At 39.0% G+C, this 23,012-nt stretch overlaps 1 protein-coding gene across 3 annotated transcripts in view; it reads left to right on the top strand.

The window, feature by feature from the left end:
- The window catches only part of SYT1 (synaptotagmin 1), a 507,893-nt gene that overhangs the window by 179,414 nt on the left and 305,467 nt on the right, over nucleotides 1-23,012 (top strand). For all 3 annotated transcript variants that reach the window (XM_084617798.1, XM_084617797.1, XM_084617796.1), the window contains one exon: nucleotides 7,182-7,237. The gene's annotated coding sequence lies outside the window, so the exon portion shown is untranslated. The remainder of the gene's footprint in view (nucleotides 1-7,181; nucleotides 7,238-23,012) is intronic.

Below are 23,012 nucleotides of genomic sequence, written 5' to 3'. Positions count from 1 at the left end.
GTTGGCCTAGCTAGATTAGAATATGAGTGAAAAGAGGCCAAGAGATTCAGGCCTATTGCATTGTTGCTAACATTATAAAAATGTTTCCAGGGACAATTCTCCTAATGGGCAGGGTTCTGGGGGATGTTTTGGAGGCTGCAAGTGGATTTTGGTGAACTACAGGCCAATTTAAATATGACTATCCTAACTTTGAAATGCAACCCCCACCCCAAGGCAAGCCCTCCACAACCACAAGTCAACTCCGTAACCCCCTCCAACAGCCACCTATAGTATCTAGAGAAATAACATTGCACATCTCCTCACTTTCATGTGACCCAAACCCTCTCTCACACACACGCTCGGTGCACTTGTGTGTTGGTGGGCAGACAGCTGCTGTATTTTCAGCAATTTTGATCTGTTATTGCTTAAACTGCAGAAGTGAGAACACTGCAGCATCTTTAGCTGGACACAAACTTTTAACATTGGCTATTCTAGTTTATTGTGATGATGATAAGAATAATTAATAATAATACAAACCTTTAGACCCACGTAAAAAAAAACAAACATGCAGCAGATTAAATTATTTTTCTAGCAACTGGCAGGTAGTAACCCTAGTTTGGGGTCTTGAACATTTGGATATTTATCCAAAACTGTGGAGATCCCACAACAGACCCTTCCTCTCAACAACTTTTTTGTCTCTGCATGTCTTCTTGTGTGAGGAGGCACTCGCTGGTGTATTTGGGGGAGGACGGCATTCCTCCAGCATCTCCCTCTTGGGGAGAGGTAGTAGAGACAGTTTGGAAAGGGATGGTAGGGCTTTTCCTCTCTCTGGGATACTTTCCTTGAGGGGAGATGGGGTTCCCTTCCCTCTTGGGAGGAGCACGAAGCTTCTCCTTTCCTTGCGTTCTCCCATTTTTCCTGCTATTAAAATCCCATTTCTCTCTCTGCTTGGCCTTTTGTCTCTGTGTGTGTATCCTCCAATCCTGGCTCCTTCTCTGTCTTCCCCTTTCTGTGTGTTCCATTTATCCTCTGTGCACCCATTCCCTCCACCGCCACCCCTCTGTCTTCCTTTCCTCTTCCAATTAGATTCCCTTTCCATTTCCTTTCTCTTGCCCTCTCTTTCACTGCTGCATTGGAGGGGTTCATGATCCTTCTGCACTGGGCAGAGGGACGGAAACAGGGAACGGACACTCCTCCTTCTGTGTAGAACCTGCACGCAGGCAGCCACATGCCACGATTTCCTTTCCTACTCCCTATATTAGCTTCTCCTGCTGGTGCATTAGAGATTACAGAGAGGCTAAGGAAGAGCCTGGCCCTACCTGCTCTGTACAGTGACATCCAGTGGCAAGAACACTGTTGCTTTTGTTTGGTTTTGTTTTTTAATTGCTCGGCCAGCTGCCTGTCTCTTTTGGCTGGGACTCTGAGCTCCTGAGACTGGGTTCAAAAACCCCAGGAAGTCATGGCCAACTTGGGATAGTTGGTAAGTGTACCTAGGATTGCTCATGGAGTTTATCCAGACCTGTACACAATTTTAGAGGGCCGTTTGAAAACGTGGCCCAGTGCAGTGTTTGCATTGACTATGAAACTTTACTTTTGAACAATACTAATAGTTCTCAGATTTAAATCAAACGTTTTGTACAATACACGTGTGTTTGTGGTGTGTCTGCTCAGCAGAGCACTTTCTGCTACACATTTTTGGTATACAACATAGCGATGACTATTGAACGTCTCTTCCCTTCATTATTCTCTCACCAAACTGTTTGAGTCATCACTCACAACCATTCAGTACTGACATATTTGTAAAGCAGCATGGATACTATTTTTTGCTGAATACTGTCTACCATTTGTCTATATGGTGGTGAATGTTGTCATTTAAAATTTATGAACTTGAATAAATGATATTTAGTCTTTTTGTTTTTTCCTGGGTGTATTTAAAAGCAGGTTTCCATTCTATTACATTAAAGGCTTCAGTTCAGACAGTAATGACCTGAATAGTGCCTGTTTTAATGTAATCTCTGATGACTGCTGTTCCAAGAATAAAAATTTAAGCCCAAAGATTTAATGAAATCCCTTGGGATTAGTGCTCACTGTGCTGAAGAAATTGCATATCAACCTTTTCTCTGCACTCTAACCATAAGGTTTGGTGTCTGTATAGGAGGGGTCCAAGAGAGAGACAACTCTGAGTTCATCAATAATTTACATTTTGTTACTTACAAACCTGGTATTTGGGATTTTGTTGCTATAGCAATCCATCTGGGCCTGAATGGATAGTGTTTTAAGTGGTGGTTGTATATGGATTCACAGTGTGTGCTTTAAATCCCATGTTAAACTAATCCTTAGGTCTGTGCTGTGAATTATTTGAGGCTTCAACAAAATCTGTGTTACTTACAGTTAATGTTACAGACATATTGAGCAAATTAAGATTATTAAATATTTGAATATGAATATTGGGAAAGAGTTTGAAATTGCACTACATTGTAACTTTCATATGAATATGTGAGGCACTTAACAAATTTACACAACTCCCTCTATTCAAAATAAATCTAATTGGTTGTAGATCTGGAATTTAAGTAGGTTATGTATTTTGATTTAAGCTATAAACCGGCTTTCTACATAATATTACATATCAGAATATTAGCTTGTCTTTCTTAGGTACCATTTTTATGTTTTAGGAGCATCCATGTAAATCAGCATACAGTATAACTCCAATCTTCAAATAATCTGGTTTTATCGCTCAGTGGTGGTAGCCAGGGTTCTAAGGCTGAGAACAATATTTTAAATTCCCATCTGCTTTGCAAACATTAAACTCAATTTACTATTTGCAGTTGAGGTTTTAAATCCAGCTTCATAAAGCCCATCAGTTTTATTTCACACTTTGGTTTCAATTTGCATGGTTTTACAATCCCAACATTCAAAATGAAACTAATTTGACATCACCTGGTATCTACATAAAACCATAAATCTGCCAAAGGTCAATGTAAAATTCAAAGGCATCTCATTGAACCTGAGCTGAGTTTCAAATGTACTGCAAAACCAGAAACGTAGCAAGTTTATAGATTCATGGATTCCAAGGCCAGAAGGGAGCACTGTGACCATCTAGTCTGACCTCCTGTATAACATGGCCCATAGAACTTCTCTAAAATAATTCCTAGAGTAGATCTTTTAGAAAAACATTCAATCTTGATTTAAAAATTCTCAGTATTGGAGAATCTACCACGATATTTAGTAAGTTGTTCCAATGGGTAATGCACAATTTCATGTGGCTTCTGTTTTTTATAAGAAAAGTTTCATGTGGTTCAAATCTAAAATTGTAGTTAAATCTGTCATATGCTGTCATTACTTTATTACCCCAAAATAAAAGTCCAGTTTGGAAAATATTTCCAGTGTTCCAAAGAATAGCTATGTAAATACACAATAAACTAAGCAGAACCTGGACATATTGATCCACAAATTTAAGGTGATAGGAATTATCTCCATATAAAATAGACATCCCCATTCACCTTGGGGGTGTTGTACGTGCAAAACAGTAATAAAGTAAAACTGTCACAAATGGTCCAAGTCTTGAAAAATGTTTAATTACTACACAGCTACTCTTTTTAAAACAGGTCTCTTAGAGAAGAATGAAGCATAAAATAGAGGGGGTCTAGTTTGCTAATGTTTTTATAAAGTAGAGGTGTTCCATGTCTCCAGTAACAAGTTCCAATCTACTTCTATTCTATTTAAATGATTTAAAACAAAACCAAACCATATTTATTTTAAAAATTATAGGTGACGTTCTGGCTCCATTGAACTCCCCTTGCCAAGGTATTAAGATTTCACCCTATATCAACATACTTGGCATATTGGACTAGGTTTATTTTAGGGGTCCCTAAAAAGTTTTATTTTGATCCCCTTACTTAATGGAACTGTTCTCACAGTAGGGTACTATTCTGTGTAACTGGGGGTTGAGGAGTTAGAATGAGACCCAAAATGGCTTTGTTTTGTTGGGTGAGTAATCATGAGTAAATGAAATAGACATTGCAGGTTATTTACGTGACTATTTAGTGCCCTGAAGTATCTTTTGCAGACACCATATGTAAAATATAGATTATGCTTCACACAGATATTGTAAAATGCAGCCAAGCATATCTAAATGTATTTTATTCTGTTGGTATTTCTAATGGCTTTCATTAGAAAACTGTTTCCTTTCAAATACCATTGAAATGAAACCAAATCATGCAAGAGACTAGTAATGTGACAGATGCTACATCTGTAGCTATGGAAATGTAACTGTCACTACAGGGGATCTTTCGCACTGAAGACCCACAGGAGTCCATAACTAAAGCTGAGTAAATTAATCTTCCAGCACATCTCATCAAAAATATTCTGTTTAATAGTAAGCAATAGAAGCACAGATGAATTCCCATTGTAGAGACATTTTTGATCTTCCCTTTTCAGTACGTATTTTTTATTTCTTTTGTGTATCTATTGTACTTCTGAACTCTGATAGTAGCTTTGAGAAGAATTTCAGTATTTAGTCTAGGCAAAGCTGTCTGGTCATTGGTGCTATGATTTTTTTTAAACTATTTATTCAAGGCTGCTAATATGTCACCAACTGTAACCTACTCTATGTACCATTATTACCTTGAGGGAAACTCCCTCTGTTAACACCAAGAAAGGTAGACAGGCTCTCTTTATTTTTCGCTTAATAAACCACCTGACATGATCGTGATGTTGCATAATTTTATTTCACTTTTTTTGTCTTCTCTGGAGCAGGGACTATATTTTTATTCAGGCCTTTACGATTAATACTCAAGTAGGGAGCTATATTTTTATAACTTTCTCTGTCATTCTCTGTCTTTATGGTGAAAAGAAATAGTTTTCATCTGAGACACATAGTGATAATATGACACAGCTTGACACAGACAGTTTATATAAACAGAGTAAGACTGAGATGGTATACAACAGCTCAGGTGTGACTGTGTGTGTTAATTTGTCTGAGTCTCGGTAGTTGTATCTGTTTTAATACTAAATATACAGATGGATCTGAATCCCAGGAGCAGGTTTGGATCCAAATTTCTAGCTGAAGCATATCTTTGTAATGAGCCAAATGTGAATATGCTACAATTTGGGAAGGTTCAGATTTGGGTCTGAATTTCAAATTCCCAAATTTTCAGAGTGTTTGAACCACAGTTTGATCTAGAGGTTTGATTCAGCCCACTGTAGAAATAAGAAGCTGGCATCCAGGAATTTGGATTAGGCCCAACAATGGCAGAATCAACAGAATGTATACTGTATCTAAGAATGACCAAAGTCATTGTTCCGTAGACATACATGAGATTACACACAGCTGAACTGAAAAATCTGGGGAGGAAATTAGTTCATCCCACAGCTATGTATTGCTAGATTATTCTAAACCTAACCTCTTCTTTTTGAAATAATGGTCTCCTGTAATCCTGTCAGTCAATCTTCTGTTACTTCATTGCTCCAGAACTCTTCATCATTTTGTCATACCAGCCACCCTGCTAGACGGAGAAGCTAGAACATATAGTTTTGAAAAAGATTTAAAAAGTAATGTTATATCCCAAAGGCTGCACAATAATGTTTTTTCAGAGTAATAGAATATGTAACCCATCCAGCTCAATTGTCCAACAGGTGTCTCTAGCTGTGACATGTGAAAGGATGGATTTTGGGGCACCACAGTGACTGGAAGAACAGCCCAGGAGCTAAAATTAATGCTTTAAAAAAAAAGGAGGGGGGGAAGCAGATTTAGAATTATTTACATGCTGAGTCCTTTGCTAATTGTGTCATAAAACATCGTTGCAGGGCTAACTAATTTGGAATGGGATGGTGGAGAGAATCACAAATTATCTTTTTTTAAAATATGATGAGGATTGATATGCCATGGTTTAAAGGTTTTTCGAAGAGCCCAGCCCTAGGTACTGCCAGTGCCATTCTTCTGTAGAAAGGTTAAGATAAAAGTACAACTGCATTTACCTCTCTTTGTAACCCTCCACCTGGCTTTCTGGTCTCCACTGCATCAAACAAATTGCTCATCTTCACTTTTAAGTTCCTTCAAAGATTGACCCTGCCCTCCATTTAATCTCTTATATCCTAGCAACCATCGAGTTCTGCCAATAATGCCTGTCTTTGTCCAGCAGTCCAATTTTCCCTCCGACACCTTCCCTTTTTCACCATGCTGCCTTTATGCATGGGAATTGCTCCTTGTAACAAACTGTGAAGTCACTATGTTACACTCCTCCAAATCCAGTCCTAAAACTCATCTCTGCTGTGATGCCTATAAAACGCTTGAAAAAGGTGAGGTAGCTGGTATGCTGTGATCACTGCTTATCATATAATTGACTGCATGACAAGATGGTCTGAAGCATGAGGCACCCCTGCAGCATTTTCCCCACTCTTCCTCTGGCAGGGGAGGGAGAAGGTTGTGGCAGTAACTGGGGACATACATTATTTCTTCCCTTCCTCTTCACTTTCATGGGGACCCTGTGTAAGAGTTAATACAACCAGAATGTGAAATTTAAGTGGAGGATTCCAGGAGGCATTGCCCCTAGATGAAGGCGTGTCAGCATAAGAGTTGAGGAGAACCTCAGGAGTGCCCCAGAGGCCCAGATTTCAGAAGGTATTGGACAATCCATGGGTTCCGGCGGGGAGGGAGAGAGAGAAAACTCTCTGCTTCTACTGCAGGATACAAGAGTTGAAACTACTGGGTTCAAAGGAATCTTTGGAAAGGGAACCTTGAAGATTTTCCTCCCACTGTGCCCCCTCCCATGGTAAACCTGGGCTGTAAATCTTAAGATATGTCTACACTGTAAATGAAGCTGTGATTGTAGCATGGGTAGGAATACCCATGGCAGCTTTGATTGAGCTGGTCTGGGTAACAGGAATAGTAAAGATGTGGTGATGTGGGCTAGTCACCTCACTACAAGCCCATTCGGGATTCTGTGTATGTTCTTGGAGTGATGACCTACACTGGGTTGTCTTCACTGCTATTGTTAAAGCTAGCGAAATTAGTACCCGCTCTAGCTAAATTTAAACTAGTGTGAGTATGTCTACCTGGGTTGCAATGACACCTGCATTTGTGGTGTAGACATACCCTTAGAGGATACACAAGTTAACTTAAAAAAAGGCAAACCTATGGCATGAAGTAAACGACCTGATTTGTTTTATGCATATGAGAAATCAAATTAATGTTTTTCTTACAGAAACCTGGACTCCTGAACAAAGAAAAGAGTTGATCACAGAATCTGTATTCTGAACAGTAAGTAGTTTGATTACACACTATAAAGATGAACATTGTTTTTTTAACCCTACTGTAGGTAACTTTCCACATTTGCCTTTCTTCTACTTGTGTAAGAAATTTAGTGTAGTAAGCAGTTTCTGCCTTCTCTGAAAACTCAATTTCATTTCACTGGAGTGGATTTTTATTAATTTACCCTATAATCCTCTTAGATAAGATCATGATAATCCATGCAATGTATCTTTGGGTCAGTACAAAGTGAAAATATTGGTATTGCTTTTACTTTGTTTTGTTTTGTAACAAAAGTGCATTGTTGTAATACTGGAAGTTAGCAAAGTAATAAAGAATAAACTGAAAATTGGTCAAATCTGGGATTCTATGTAGTTTAGTGATAAAATAAAATAGCTGGCTCTTGGGTTTGAGATATACAATTCATTCAGTGTGGACAGGGTGAGGAGAGAATTCTGTGTGCTCATGTTATCTATTTAATCATTAGTTCAGAATCACAAAGTGCTGACATAGTCACCTACAAGCTTAAAACATACAGCTGTTCTGAAAAGATTAGTCTTTGATTTCTACTGCTTCATAATGCATCAGGAAATTAAAATTGTGTGCAGAGACCAGACAATGAACTATGATGTCTGTGTTGTGAATAATATTATTGGTATCTTCTTTTAAAAGATTTTTTCAGGTTAGTGATGAGGTTCAAATTGTGGCCTGAAAAAAATGCAGACAGTGTTTTTATTTCCAACCATCAATAGTAGTCTTTGCAGAAAGTAGCAAAAGGTATAATAGTCCTGTGTCTTTGGGTATCAGAAGTGACAACTCTGATAATCAGCATAAATAAATGTGTTTAAATCATTTCTATTTACAGTTCAATCCAAACAGCTGCTGTGCATTATGCACTAGTAGAGGCTGCCTCTTTATGGCAGAATATTGTGGGCAATATGTATTGTACATAAGGCATACTATTCTTTACTGTGCTTTGTATACTGTACAGAGGAAATGAGGGACTTTTCATGGCCATATTTGAAATCTCTATTCAAATAGCTAGTTTGTTGTATAGTTCTATATAGACTAGACGAGAGTCACATATTGTGAAGAGGTTTCAGAGTAACAGCCGTGTTAGTCTGTATTCTCAAAAAGAAAAGGAGTACTTGTGGCACCTTAGAGACTAACCAATTTATTTGAGCATGAGCTTTCGTGAGCTACAGCTCACTTCATCGGATGCATACCGTGGAAACTGCAGCAGACTTTATATACACACAGAGATCATGAAACAATACCTCCTCCCACCCCACTGTCCTGCTGGTAATAGCTTATCTAAAGTGATCATCAAGTTGGGCCATTTCCAGGACAAATCCAGGTTTTCTCACCCTCCACCCCCCCACACACAAACATTTGTGTGTGGGGGGGTGGAGGGTGAGAAAACCTGGATTTGTGCTGGAAATGGCCCAACTTGATGATCTGCTGGTAATAGCTTATCTAAAGTGGACAGTGGGGTGGGAGGAGGTATTGTTTCATGATCTCTGTGTGTATATAAAGTCTGCGGCAGTTTCCACGGTATGCATCCGATGAAGTGAGCTGTAGCTCACGAAAGCTCATGCTCAAATAAATTGGTTAGTCTCTAAGGTGCTACAAGTCCTCCTTTTCATATTGTGAAGATTCTTCAACAACACTGTGTGGCCAATATACTTTGGCTGCATAGAAGATCCATGGGAGGCTGTGGGAGGATTTATATATGTAATATTTAAAAGCCAGAATACAGCCCTTGATCTCTGTATGTACCCAGGTTCAGTGAATGGTTTTAAGATTAGGTTAATCACTGGCATCATGAAAGGAATTGTGTGACATTCTGTTAATGCTGAGTCAAGTGGTACACTTCTTTGAAAATCTTAAGCTCTATCTTTGCTGTTGTTCATACAGCACCCAAAAGGAGGCACTTTACCAGCATAGAGTGAATGCATGTCCTATACCCTAGGGAGCTTATCTAAAAAGAATGCAACATTTTTTAACGTTTTATCCATCAACCAGTATTGTAATTGCAACCAACCCTGACCTCTTATTTTCCATTTTTAACTATACTAAATATGTTTAATTTTTTTACGTTTGGTTCACTCCTTGCAACTTTTGTCCATTCACCCCAAACTTTAACCTTTCCTGCAATTGTTTTTCCCCATTTCCTACTGATTGTAACCCCATCCACTCCTCCTCCCACCATATAGCCACACAACAATCCCTAACCTCACTTAGTTTCTCACCACACACTCCCACCCAAAAATCACCCTTTTCTCCTCTTCACAGAGTTGGCTTTTAGTATGTTTCAGGTTAAAATATTACAGTATACAAATCAGCTACTCTGGATAAACTTGAAATTACAAGCTGAACTAGTGTCCTAAACTAGGCAAAATGTTTAATTTCCAAGTGTAGTATGGGATAGAGGACATGTGTGTCAAGGCAACCTGATGATAATGCAGTGAATAGGTTCTCACACATATATCTAAGGAAGTTGAGGGGGATTGCAAAACATGAAATATGGATGAATTGCTGCAATTTGTATTTGAAGTTAGACCTGCAAAAGGCTAGCTTTTTGACATTGGAAAAAGGTGAAAATCAATCAATTATAATTTTGCCTCAAAGGTTTAGGTTCTAGCAGCAGATCATTGATGGAGGTATACATGGATTTTAGCAACTCCCCAGTATTTTGTATTGCATTAATGGTTTATGCATTACAAGAAATTTCATGAACCGCTATATTTCTGTCTACAGAAGGTGAATTTCTCTATCCTCCCTACACATTCACATACTCTCACAAGTAGTCCTCACTTGTGTTCCTCTGCTAACTGGCCAGAACTTTTTAAATAAAACAGCTGTTTCAAAAGAGTTTGGATTTATTTGTGTACATGGAGAAAAATTAATCAACTTTCACTGGTGCTCCATCACATACAGATTCCTTTCCTCCCGCTGGCAGAATAGGATGATGGAACCTCTTCAGAGTATCCATTACTTAATTTATCAGTCATGGTATTATGGTTATAGAATACAAATGCCCTATCCATGAATATATAATTACAAAAATGGAAAATACAGTGATCATTTAACATTTGAAATACATAATTTATTTAATACCCTCTTTGTAGTATACACTAGAAATTAAAATAAACATAGAAATTTATTTTTATCTGACACCCATCATCTTCAATAAGTCACATTACTAACTTAATCAGGCTATACATCCAACCATATACAGTAAATTCAACTCACATTGGCTTTGTACCATTCAGCTTAATGTTTTTCACATGAATTGTACATTCCTTATACACTAGAATATTGTCATTCATTTGACCTGGGATAATAAATTATATATTACCATTTTAAAGTATTTTTATTTCTCAACTGTTTCTCATAATGAAAACCCTGAAATGTCTACAGTTAGTGTAAAAATACAGACCTTATCTCAAAAATAGGAGGAATATAATGAATATTGCATTAAATGCTCAATTTGTTTCACTATAAAATTTGACATTTTGAATTATGTTGATGTGTTATTTTACTGTGCACTTACAGATGCCCAGAAAATGCACAGAAGACAGACTTCTTCAAAGATATACAGCCTAAGGCCCCTTCAGTTCAGGAAAACACTTAAGGATGTGCTTAATTTTAGGCAAATAATTACATCCCAAAGTTCAGAGAGGTAGCCATGTTAGTCTGTATCCACAAAAACAAGGAGGAGTCTGGTGGCAGTTAGACTTTAAGGTGCCACTGGACTCCTCGTTTTTATCCCAAAGTTAAGTTAAGGACTTGCTGAAGTACTGTCCTGAATAGGGGTACTTTCCTAACTCCCATTGTCTTCAGTGGGCTTTGGATCAGGCTCAAAACGTACAAATGGATCTACATGAGTATATCCCTGTGTTTGCATGGAGCTCTGTTGACTCCAATGCAGCTGCACACCAGTGCCCATTCTATTTGTGTACGTACGATTGCAATATTAGGGACCTGATGACAAACCATTGAAGATATAATACACACCATCAAGGTGGACGAGCAAGGAAAATCACAGGTTATGCATATACAGTTATGCACTTACTTTGTTTAGGCAGGCATATGTCTAGTCTACATGTCTCTGTTGGGTTTCTTTTGTTGTTGTTAAAAATACTCTGCTGCTTACACTTTAGGAGTGACTCAAGCGAGGTTACGATGTAGGTTTGTTGAGTAAATTTGCAATAACGTCAATAGTGTCTTCCAAATCTATAAAGCTCTGATTAATAAAAACATTCCTATTCAAGACAGCACTTAAACAAGTACTTAAATTAAGCATGTGCTTAAGTCGCATGTAAGTTAATTGTCCTATTATGTTTAAAAAATAGCCATCCTATATTGTTATTACATCTTTGTCTGGTTGGTATAGAACGAGTGATAACGAAGGGGCTGACTTACCTCCCATCTTCCTATTGACTTTCAATGGGAGCTGGCTCAGTTTCTAATGCTCTTCTTAGAGCTCTGCTCATTTCTGTTTATTTTAATGAGAGTTCATGCAAAGACAGAAAAAGATCACGGAAGGGGCAGCCATCTTAGCTTTTGCTTAAAAACCATAGACACCAAAGTAAGTGGGGAAGGGGGAGGGGGATGCAAACTATTCTGTGATTTTTTTTTATTTTTTTTAACTTTTACCATCTTCATTTAAAATGCAGCCGCTCTTGTCAATTGGATTTGATATTTTAAAAGTTCAGAATCGTGCGGCTGTGGAGGAAGAAAAGAATCTTGCAATATGTGTACCACAAGCAGCGCTCATCATCCTTCCGCATTTAACTGCAATCAGATTTCATCTGTCACTGCACATATTTTGGGTTTTCATGTAATTGACAGCTTTGATGGATTTTAATGGCTGTCTGGTTAATGACAAGTTTTTTTTCCATTATTTATGCATAGTAAAGACAAATTCATGTAATGTAATATAAATTAGGAGACGGCTCAAATCAACCATCAGTGCATGAGGAGCCTGGTAGAACTATAGTCTGCTACAATGAGATGAGAGTGGATTTATTCTATAGAAGATAACTGCATGGGCAGTTTCACTCCATTACTTCTAGAAGAATTGAATTCATGTTTTACTTATTAGCTCACAAATACCCAGAATTATAGTGTGTTGTTTACTCTAACTTCTGTTCTGAAGCTACCATAGTATAGAACATTCATGTATTGTAATATCAAAATGAACAAAGATCCTGTGAGAATTTTGATTTTTTGGTATTTTGATTTTGGAACCGTCAATTTTGTATAAGATGAATTTAGAAAGATTTAAAAAGAAATAGGTCAGTGCTTTCTGCATCTTTCATGGCAATCAGGATAATGTTATGTTTCATTAAAATAATATACATGCTTTAAAATCTAGAAGCAGCATGCAGTCATACTCATTCCCCATGCTCCTAGTTTTCTGATTGCCCATCAAGACTTGTGTACATACACCACAGCTCAGCTATGGATAAAATAATTCATTCTAATGCTCACACTACCTGACTTACTCCATGGTGTTCTCACATAAATTGATTTTACATAATTACATAATTTCAGACTTTTTGTTACTGCAGGATATAGCATTTGCACAGAATAGTATGATTTATTTGCTTTTGCCTCTCTTTTTATTGTCGTCTAAGAACTGGTGTAAACAGTACATTCTTTGTGACTTGCCCGCTCATGAATTCTTATGCACAAAAACTATTTTCCTTCCCCCATCACTTGTCTGTATCTGATATTAGGGCTACAACGTTACATTTTCAGCTGAGAAGCCTCAGACATAGATTTAGATTCTGTAGTGCTTTGAGATATACTAGTTATGCAACCTAATTTTGCAAAATGGCTGTCTACATACTTCCCTGGGGCTTCAGTTTATTTGTCGTCTATCATTTTAGCACCTTGATTGATTATTCTCTGCTATTTAATTTATCTTCTGCTTCTTAGCTTTTTCTTCAGTTGGCAAACACATACTTTTCTAGACACATTTTTAAATGCAGTGCTTGCCAAGTGCACTAAAAGTCACTTTTTTTCCCCTGAGAATTTACCCATTAAAACAAATGATGGGCTGATGATATTTTGTCTATTGTCCATGGACTGTAAATCTGAAATTATTGGTTGTCAAATTTTCTATTATACATCCAATTTTCCCAGTGTTTTCAACTCCACTGTGTAAATTAATTCTGACATATAAGGATGCAGCTCTGAAACTGTGTGTGTATTGCCCTCTGCCCTGCAAATAAAAAAAGGAGCACCTTCTTAAAAGTTATGGGCCAAATTCAGCATTGATGTGGATCCGTCAGCTTAAGTTGAATTACCCGAGGTACACCAGTAGAATTTCACCTTCTTTAGACTCTCATAGACTTTAAGGTTAGAAGTAACAATCATGCTCATCTGGTCTGACCCCCTGCACATTGTAATAGACCCCTAACCTCTGGTTGAATTACTGAAGTCTTCAAACAGTGATTTAAAGACTTTATACCCTATAACTGCAAATTTACTGGCTTAATATGCTTCTTTGTCATTCACAGAATTTTTTCACTTGAAAATAGGAAAGTAAGCATGTGTTAAATGTGTTGGTTTACTATCTTTTGACATTTTGAAATATGAAATAACCAACACACTATTGTAACTTTAAATTAGGTTACTACACACACTCCTGAGAACACTTTTCCATTTAAAAAAATCAGGATTTTTTGCATGAAGCTTTAGTGTATATGTACATTTGGCAGCAGGAGTGACATGACTGACCATAACATTTCCAAGGAAGCTACTGCAGGTGATTGGGTCTGTGATCCATGAATCAAGAAGCTTCAACTTGGAATTTCTTTGCTTTCCTTGTTTTGTGGAGACTTTAAGGCCAGAAAGGACAATTGTGATCTCCTGGTCTGAACTTTGGCACGGTGCAGGCTCCAGAACCTCACCTACCCACTCCTGCAATAGAGCCATAACCTCTGGTTGACAGGTTTCAGAGTGGTAGCCTTGTTAGTCTGTATCAGCAAAAACAATGAGGAGTCCTTGTGGCACCTTAGAGGCTAACAAATTTATTTGGGCATAAGATTTCATGGGCTAAAACCCACTTCATCAGATGAAGTGGGTTTTAACCCACAAAATCTTATGCCCAAATAAATTTGTAAGCCTCTGGTTGAGTTACTGCAGCCCTCAAATAATGATTTAAAGATATCAAGTTACAAAGAATCCACCATGTACTCTATTTTAAACCAGCAAATGAGCCATGCCCCACACTACAAAGGAAACTCCCTCCACCCCCCAAAAAACACACACAAAACAAAACAGAAAAAAACCCAGGGTCTTTGCCAGTCTGACGTGGGGGAAGAGTTCTTCCTGACCCCAAATATGGCAATCAGTTAGATCCACCAGCCAGATACCTGGAAAAGAATTCTCTGTAGTAACTCAGAGCCCTCCCCATCTCTGGCCCTTAAAATTCCCCCAGGAGTAAAATATTTTCATGCCACTGCTCATGTCCAGAAAACAGAGGTGAGGCATTGGGGGGAGGGGACACATGGGGTCATGTGCCACTGACCCCACCCTCCCCGCCATTTCTGTTAGTGCAAAGCTACCCGGCTGAAGGAGGTTGCCGCTTGCTGACTATGCAGCTGGATACCGTCTCCTGGGTTCTTGTGTTTGGTTGTGATCCCCTTCTGTGTGCTGGGAACCATCCTGTTTTCTGTCCAACAGTGAGTGCCCATACCCAGACCCCACCCTGCTGAGCCCCAACCACCCTCACCTCGACACCCTTCCTCCCCCGCAGTCAGAACCACACAATGAACCCCTGTACATCCAAATTCCTCACTGAGCTGCCCACACTCAGATTGCTCCCACACAGAACCCTCTTACCCCACACCTCAATCCGCCTACTCTAAGCCCCTGTACGCTTGGATTCTGCTGAGCTCAGCCAGCCTGCCTGCCCATACCTGATGTGTCTGTTGCAGAGGAGTAGGGTGCCAAAGTGTTTCTAGGGAAGGCCCAGCCCTTGCACTGTATCAGGGCCGGTGAAGCCTCACTGCTGAGGCTGTGGCCCAGGGGAATGGGAGGGGTGGGTTGCAAGGTGATCTCCCAGTTCTGTGCAGCCAGTCACCTGTGCTCCCCACTGCCATGCTGGAGACTCCACATTTATTTATTGACAAATAAAATTTGCAGAATTTTGCAGAATTCTAACATATTGTTCAAAGAATTTTTTTTTTGCGCAGAATTCCCTCAGGAGTAATATTTGCTGCTAGCAGTTGCATATGGGCCACAGGACATTGTAGATAATCTCATCATACTATCCCCTCCATAAATTAATCAAGCTCAGTCTTGAAACCAGTTAGATTTTTTGCCTCCACTAATCCCCTTGGGAGGCTATCCCAGAACTTCACACTCCTCTGATGGTTAGAAATCTTCTAATTTCAAACCTAAACTTGTTGATGGCCAGTTTATATCCATTTGTTCTTAGGCCAACATTGGCACTTAACTTAAATGATTCCTCTCTCTTCCTGGTGTTTAATCCTCCTGATGAACATACAGAGAGCAAACATATCTCCTCTCAGCTTGTCTTTGATTAGGCTAAACAAGCCAAGACTCCTCTTGCGAGATAGGTTCTCCATTTCTCTGATCATTCTAATAACCCTTCTCTGCACCAGTTCTGGCTTGAATTCATCTTTCTTAAACATGGGAGACTGAATTGTACACAGTATTCCAAATGAGGTCCCACCAGTGCCTTGTATAACGGTATTCACACTTCCCTGTCTCTGCTGGAAATACCTGATGCATCCAAAGATTGCATTAGCCTTTTTCATGGCCACATCGCACTGGCAGCTCATGGTCATCCTGTGTTCAACCAATACACCCAGATCTTTCTCCTCCTCTGTTGCTTGCAACTGATGAATCCTCATTTTATAGCAAATATTTTTGTGCATGACCCTGCACTTTACACTATTAAATTTCATCCCGTTTTTTTACTCCAGTTTTCAAGATCATCCTGATATTCTGATCCTCTTCCTTATTGGTGATACCTCCCAATTTTGTGTCATCTGCAAATTTTATTAGTATGCGCTCACTTTTTGTGCCAAGGCCATTAATGAAAATGTTAAATAAAGATTTGACCCAAGACCGATCCTTGAAGAACTCCACTAGTAACCTCCCACAAGCCTGACAGTTCACCTTTCACTATGGCCTGTTGTAGACTCCCCTTTAACCATTCCTTACCCACCTTTCAATTCTTGTATTGATCCCCATCTTCTCCAATTCTCTAATAATTTCCCACATAAAAATGTATCAGATGCCTTGCTGAAATCCAGGTAGGTTAGATCTACTACATTTCCTTTGTATAAAAACATCAGTCATCTTCTCAAAGAAAGAGATCAGATTGGTCTGGCACAATCTATCTTTTGTAAAATCATGTTGTATTTTACCCCATTTACCTATATGTCCTTAACTGCTTTCTCTTTCAAAATGTGTTCCAAGACCTTGAGGTCAAACTAACAAGCAGGACTTTGGAGCTGTGCTCCGGCTCCACTCCAGCTCCAGGCAAAATCCTGCAGCTCCACTGCTCTGGAGCTGCTCAGCACTCCAGCTCCAGGCTCCACTCCAAAGCCCTGCTAACAAGGCTGTAGTGTCCTGGATCACGTTTTTCCCCCTTTCTTAAAAATAGGCAATTTTCCAGTCATAGGGTACAACTCCCGAGTTTACAGATTCATTATAAGTCCTTGCTCTTGGACTTGCAATTTCATGTGCCAGTTCCTGTAATATTCTTGGATAGAGATTATCTGGGCCTCCGATTTGGTCCCATTAAGCTGTTTGAGTTTGACTTCTACCTCAGATGTGGTAATTTCTATTCCCATGTCCTCATTTCCATTAGCTCCTCTGCCACTACCGCTAAGGTCCTCGTTACCTTGATTAAAAACTGAGGAAAAGTATTTGTTTAGATGTTGAAACAGGCCTAGATTATATTTAATCTCCACCCCATCCTCAATGTTTAGCAGTTCCACTTCTTCTGTAAAGTGGAAACTGTAGTATACCTGAAGGATTTTCTTTGGTTGTGGATTGTACTTAACATTTTGTGGAAAAAAAACTCTGTTCAGAAAAGCTGTTCAAATCACAGATTATTAGGGTTTTTTTACTGTCTCAGCATAGTTCCAACTGTGCCATATTCCTGCCTTTAAAACAACAAGTAAATAAGACATGCACTTCTCCAAGATGCAATCAACAACCTGGCGTACACATGTCAAAGACAGTGTGATCAGCAGCTGTTTTTCTTTCTTTGGATCAAAGACTGTCCCTTCACATCCTCCCTCATTCAGGGAAATATCACTTTGGTTTCAGATATATATTTATTTAATTACCAGTCAGTAATCTCCAGCCCATATTTCATTAAAATGCTAGAGATAGCAAATGTCACAATCCTGTCATACCTCTTGACATACCTTCCTGACTTTGTCTTATGAGACTATCAGAATTCTCTTTTCTATTGATCCAGATGTTTGATAGTTATGGCACATGAGGTTTGACTTCTCAATGGTACGTTACAAATAACTGCATGTGTAATTTAATCTTGCCTGGCCGAGATGGTTTCTCCAGTGTGCAGATAATGCTATCTCATGATATTGAGTCTTCATTATCTTCTAAAAATAATTTGGTAGTTTTGGGTAAGCTCTGAGTAAAGACTTATTCTTCAATGCTACTTTTTCTTGTCTTCCTGCTTTTTCTTTCAAAGATTTCCAAGGTAGACTTTCATTTTAGAGATTTGTAACCACCATAAATATTACAGGTTTCAAAGTAACAGCCGTGTTAGTCTGTCTTTGCAAAAAGAAAAGGAGTACTTGTGGCACCTTAGAGACTAACCAATTTATTTGAGCATGAGCTTTCGTGAGCTACGGCTCACTTCATCGGATGCATACCGTGGAAACTGCAGTAGACATTATATACACACAGAGACCATGAAACAATACCCCCTCCCACCCCACTGTCCTGCTGGTAATAGCTTATCTAAAGTGATCATCAAGTTGGGCCATTTCCAGCACAAATCCAGGTTTTCTCACCCTCCACCTCCCCACACACGAACTCACTCTCCTGCTGGTAATAGCCCATCCAAAGTGACCACTCTCTTCACAATGTGTATGATAATCAAGGTGGGCCATTTCCTGCACAAATCCAGGTTCTCTCACCCCTTCACCCCCCTCCAAAAACCACACACACAAACTCAATCTCGTGCTGGTAATAGCTTATCCAAAGTGACCACTCTCCCGACACTCTCCCTACAATGTGCATGATAATCAAGGTGGGCCATTTCCAGCATAAATCTAGTTTGTGTGTGTGGTTTTTGGAGGGGGGTGAGGGGGTGAGAGAACCTGTATTTGTGCAGGAAATGGCCCACCTTGATTATTATACACATTGTGAAGAGAGTGGTCACTTTGGATGGGCTATTACCAGCAGGAGAGTGAGTTCGTGTGTGGGGAGATGGAGGGTGAGAAAACCTGGATTTGTGCTGGAAATGGCCCAACTTGATGATCACTTTAGATAAGCTATTACCAGCTGGAGAGTGGGGTGGGAGGGGGTATTGTTTCATGGTCTCTGTGTGTATATAATGTCTACTGCAGTTTCCACGGTATGCATCCGATGAAGTGAGCCGTAGCTCACGAAAGCTCATGCTCAAATAAATTGGTTAGTCTCTAAGGTGCCACAAGTACTCCTTTTCTTTTCACCATAAATATCACACTCAGAGAGATTTTGAATCCAGTTCTCAGCCTGTACACATTTTTTTGTGCCTAAGGTTAGAGACATTTTGTTCAATTGGCTGAAGATCAAACTGATTTAAATGGGTTCATCCAGAGTGGAAGAAGGTATGGCTGGAACATATTAACATCAAAATTGACCTTCATCTGTTTTGAGTCAGTGATATGCTGCCAATATTTTAACACTGAGCTTCCTGTAGAGAGAAGGGAGAGAGGATTGGGAAATCTAGTCATTCATTTTCTTAGTATACAAATACTTTTTCAGAACCATAACCAATGAAGGATACAACTGCTTGGCAAAATATATTAAATACACATTCCTAGAGAAATTTATACTTGATTTCTTAAAAATATTTTGCACTACTGGTGATATAGCATGTGTTCATTTTGACATCTGAACTGGGGTGAGGGGATCAAGACCTTGTAAGGGTCTTAGAATTTCTTCCCCTAGGAATTATTTTAAAAATATCTATTACTTGTTGCTGCTGGGGGCATTTTGAATAAAAATAATTTTGCATTCATTGGAGACGTATTTTTCTGTTTCCTCTGAATAAGGGGACAGAGATGAGTTAGTAGCATCCGGAATGAGAGTAAACTCTTTCACAGGCAAGAAAATCACCTCTCACTTCAATTTTGCTGGAGTGTTAACAAGCGGCTCCCACAACTCCAAGTGCAATACAGCACTGATTTGAGCTGAAGGTAAAAGCTTTCTTAATTATAGTTACATAACATGGTCTAATATATATATATATGTTTTTAAAGGCAAGACAACAGGTGGCTGTAAGCGAAGTCTAAAGCTACATCTTCAATACCATTGTTTATGCCTAGGCATGGCTATACAAATGGCGTATAAGCAGTACTGCCAACCCCAAGGACCCAAACGTCATAAGTCAGGCTGTTGAAAATCATGAGATTGGCTTTAAAATCATGAGATTTTTTCAAACTACAATAGACGTGGGTTGTTTTTTTTACTTGCCTTTTGGTTTCTGAGTCCTGACGCTGCACTTTGGTCACATTTTCAAGCTTCCTTCACAACCATGAAGGCTAGAAACTTACTACTTTTTTTGTCTGAATTGCATGAATCCAGAACCTGGGGCTTTAGGAGTAAAAACAAATATTATGAGACCTGTGATACCATTCACAGTGAGATTTGACAACACTTGGTAAGATCCCTCACTGGTCACAGGTCTCTGTTAATATTATTAATCTTTTCCATACCATGACCTGCCCAGAATCCTTCTCCCATGTAGCAGAGACCATCCCCTGCCATTTAGCAATCCAGGAAGGGTCAGGTAGTCTTGACCCCTGGGCACTTATTCACATGCCTGCGCGTTCATGATGGACTCCTGCTGAGAATGTATACTTTAGAGCAAGATGGTAAGAAAAAGGATAACATGTCACTTGGGATGTAGAGCCTTAACTATTAATTTTTTTTTAATGGAATTGTGCTCTCGGTAGCACATGACACTGAATGTGACTCTTTCATTTGAATCAGACCCATAACACAAATAGGGTGTTTACAGGTTTTTAGCAGTAATTTAGGAACCCCAAAAGGTCTATTAAAGTGCAGTTTAAAACTATTAGCTATGCAATTATGAATTTATCCCATAGACCACAATGATTCCTTCTGAGGAGTTATGGTCTGTTGGGCAAATATGTATTTAGGGAGCTTTTAACATGTGAATTACTTCCTATACTATATAACTATGTATTTAGACCTTTCAAAAAGTGTATTAATGCCCTTATTTATACAAGGAGTATCTGTTTTGTTCTAAACTGTAAGTACAGAGTAAATCTGCAGTAGTTACATTTCAGTTGCAGTATCTTTGTCACTTTAATATTTTAAGGGAAATATCTTCCAGGTCAGTGATGAAAAATGTAAGGCTAAGAACAGATCCGTGTGGGACCCCCCACTAGAAACAGAACCGTTCAATGATGATTTCCTGTTTACAATAATATTTCGAGACCCATTCAGTAGTCAGCTTTTAATAGTATGATGTGTGCCATGTTTATTTTATATCATTGTAGTTTTTTAATCAAGACGTTGTACAGTACCAAGTCAGTGCCTGACAGAACTCTAAGTACATTGCATCAACACTACAAATTTGGCTGATAAAGGTAATAATCTCATCAAAAAAAGATAACGTTAATTTGACAGGATCTATTTTCCATAAACCCATGTTGATTGGCATTCACTATTTTATCCTCCTTTAATTCTTTATTAATCAAGTCCTTTTTCAGCCACTCCATTATCTTGCCTGCCATACGTGTCAGACTGACAGGCCTATAATTACCCATCATTCTTTTTACCTTACATTTTTCTTGCACTCAACCGTTTGCGGGGTTACAAAGGGAGAATTTCCCTTTACTTCACCCCACTGTGCCAAGTGACAGAGTTGCAGTAAGTTGGCACTTTCCTTGTTTTTATGTCCCATAACTACCATTTGAGACCCGCCATATGAGTGGCGCACTCAGACACCACCTGCTTCCCATGGATCTTACCATGGCTTTTTTACTTATTCATTTTCAACTGAGTACAGGGAATCATACTTTTGGATGTTCCCTTCTCCACTTGTTTGTCTCCAGCTCTTTCCTCTTGGAAGAAACACGGAAAGACATTTTTTTCTTAAGAATGATTTTTAATATGATCACTATTGTTCCCATGTTCTCTTCCTCCGCACCCCATATTTTGGACCCTATGGATTTCTTTTATATATATTTTAAGGGGCAGCGGAGGTGTGCACACAAGAGACTTTTTTCATGCTGTCATCAGTAATATTGTGGAGTGGTCTAGAGGAACAAACGTAGGATGCAGAGTCAGGAAATCCTGACTGTTAATGCCAGATCTTCCAATAACTTTCTATGTGCCCATGGGCAACTCACTTAAATGGTGTCTGAGCCAGTCTCCTGACCTTTGAAATAGGGATGATTGTAATTGCATGCTTCCCAGGGGTTTTGTGAGGATAATCCTGCCCTGAAGTCAATAGGACTTTTGTCATTCCATTAAATGGAAATGGGACTGAGCCTTTCATTAGCTAATAGAAAAGGAGTACTTGTGGCACCTTAGAGACTAACCAATTTATTTGAGCATAAGCTTTCATGAGCTACAGCTCACTTCATCGGATGCATACTGTGGAAAATACAGGAGATGGTTTTTATACACACAAACCATGAAAAAATGGGTGTTTATCACTACAAAAGGTTTTCATTCCCCTCACCCTACTCTCCTGCTGGTAATAGCTTATCTAAAGTGATCACTCTCCTTACAATGTGTCAGTTAGTTAATGTTCACACAGCACTTTGAATATATAAAAGCTATATAAATGCTAAATGTTGTTTATTTTTATTAATTCAGACTTTGAAAGCTCCATAAAGATCTACTTGCTTGATAGACCATAACTACATAGAAGAAGCTGTTATGATGGAATATTAGGTTAATGAATTTTCTGTGCATCTAATTATGTTGAGACCATTTTTATTTAAGCTGTTCTTAACCAGAGAAACTTTAAATTCCTGTTAGTTTTCCTTGACTTCTTGTGGTTTGAAAATAGTTGGTGTAAAACCAACGAATGCTCAGAATTCAGTTCCATCATGGGCTTTTAGTCATCAGTACCCTTGTTTTTGTGGTAATGTCAACATTTGAGTCGGGGGGGTTGGGAAAAGGGAAGAGAAGGGGAATGTTCTGATATATTACTATCTTGATCTGCTGCCCTCTTTTATTTTTTTTCTGCCTACCAGTTAGACCCTCCCCCATTTTTTCTTGCCCTCATCTCTCCTTTGAGTTTTACTCATCTTCCCCCTGCAAACAGGGGAGAAAAGGGGAAAAGAGGGGGAGAAGGAGATTCCCCCCTGCTGAACAAACAAGGTGTGAGTACGAACATTGGGGTGAGTGAGTTTGTTTGGCTGTTTGTGTTTTTCTTTCTCTTTCAGGTTATTTCAGTTATTTTCAGTTATTTCAGTCACTGCGTCAGTTGGGATTGTGTGTCTGGGGACTGTTTGAGCCTTTGTTCCCTGGATCATCTTTGATCAGCCTCCGTCAGCCTTGTGATCAT

The sequence above is a fragment of the Lepidochelys olivacea genome (genome assembly GCF_965140295.1).
Source record: "Lepidochelys olivacea isolate rLepOli2 genome assembly, chromosome: 1".
NCBI classification, from domain to species: domain Eukaryota; kingdom Metazoa; phylum Chordata; order Testudines; family Cheloniidae; genus Lepidochelys; species Lepidochelys olivacea.
Note: the sequence above shows the minus strand (reverse complement) of the source record. Positions and strands in the feature narration are given on the sequence as shown.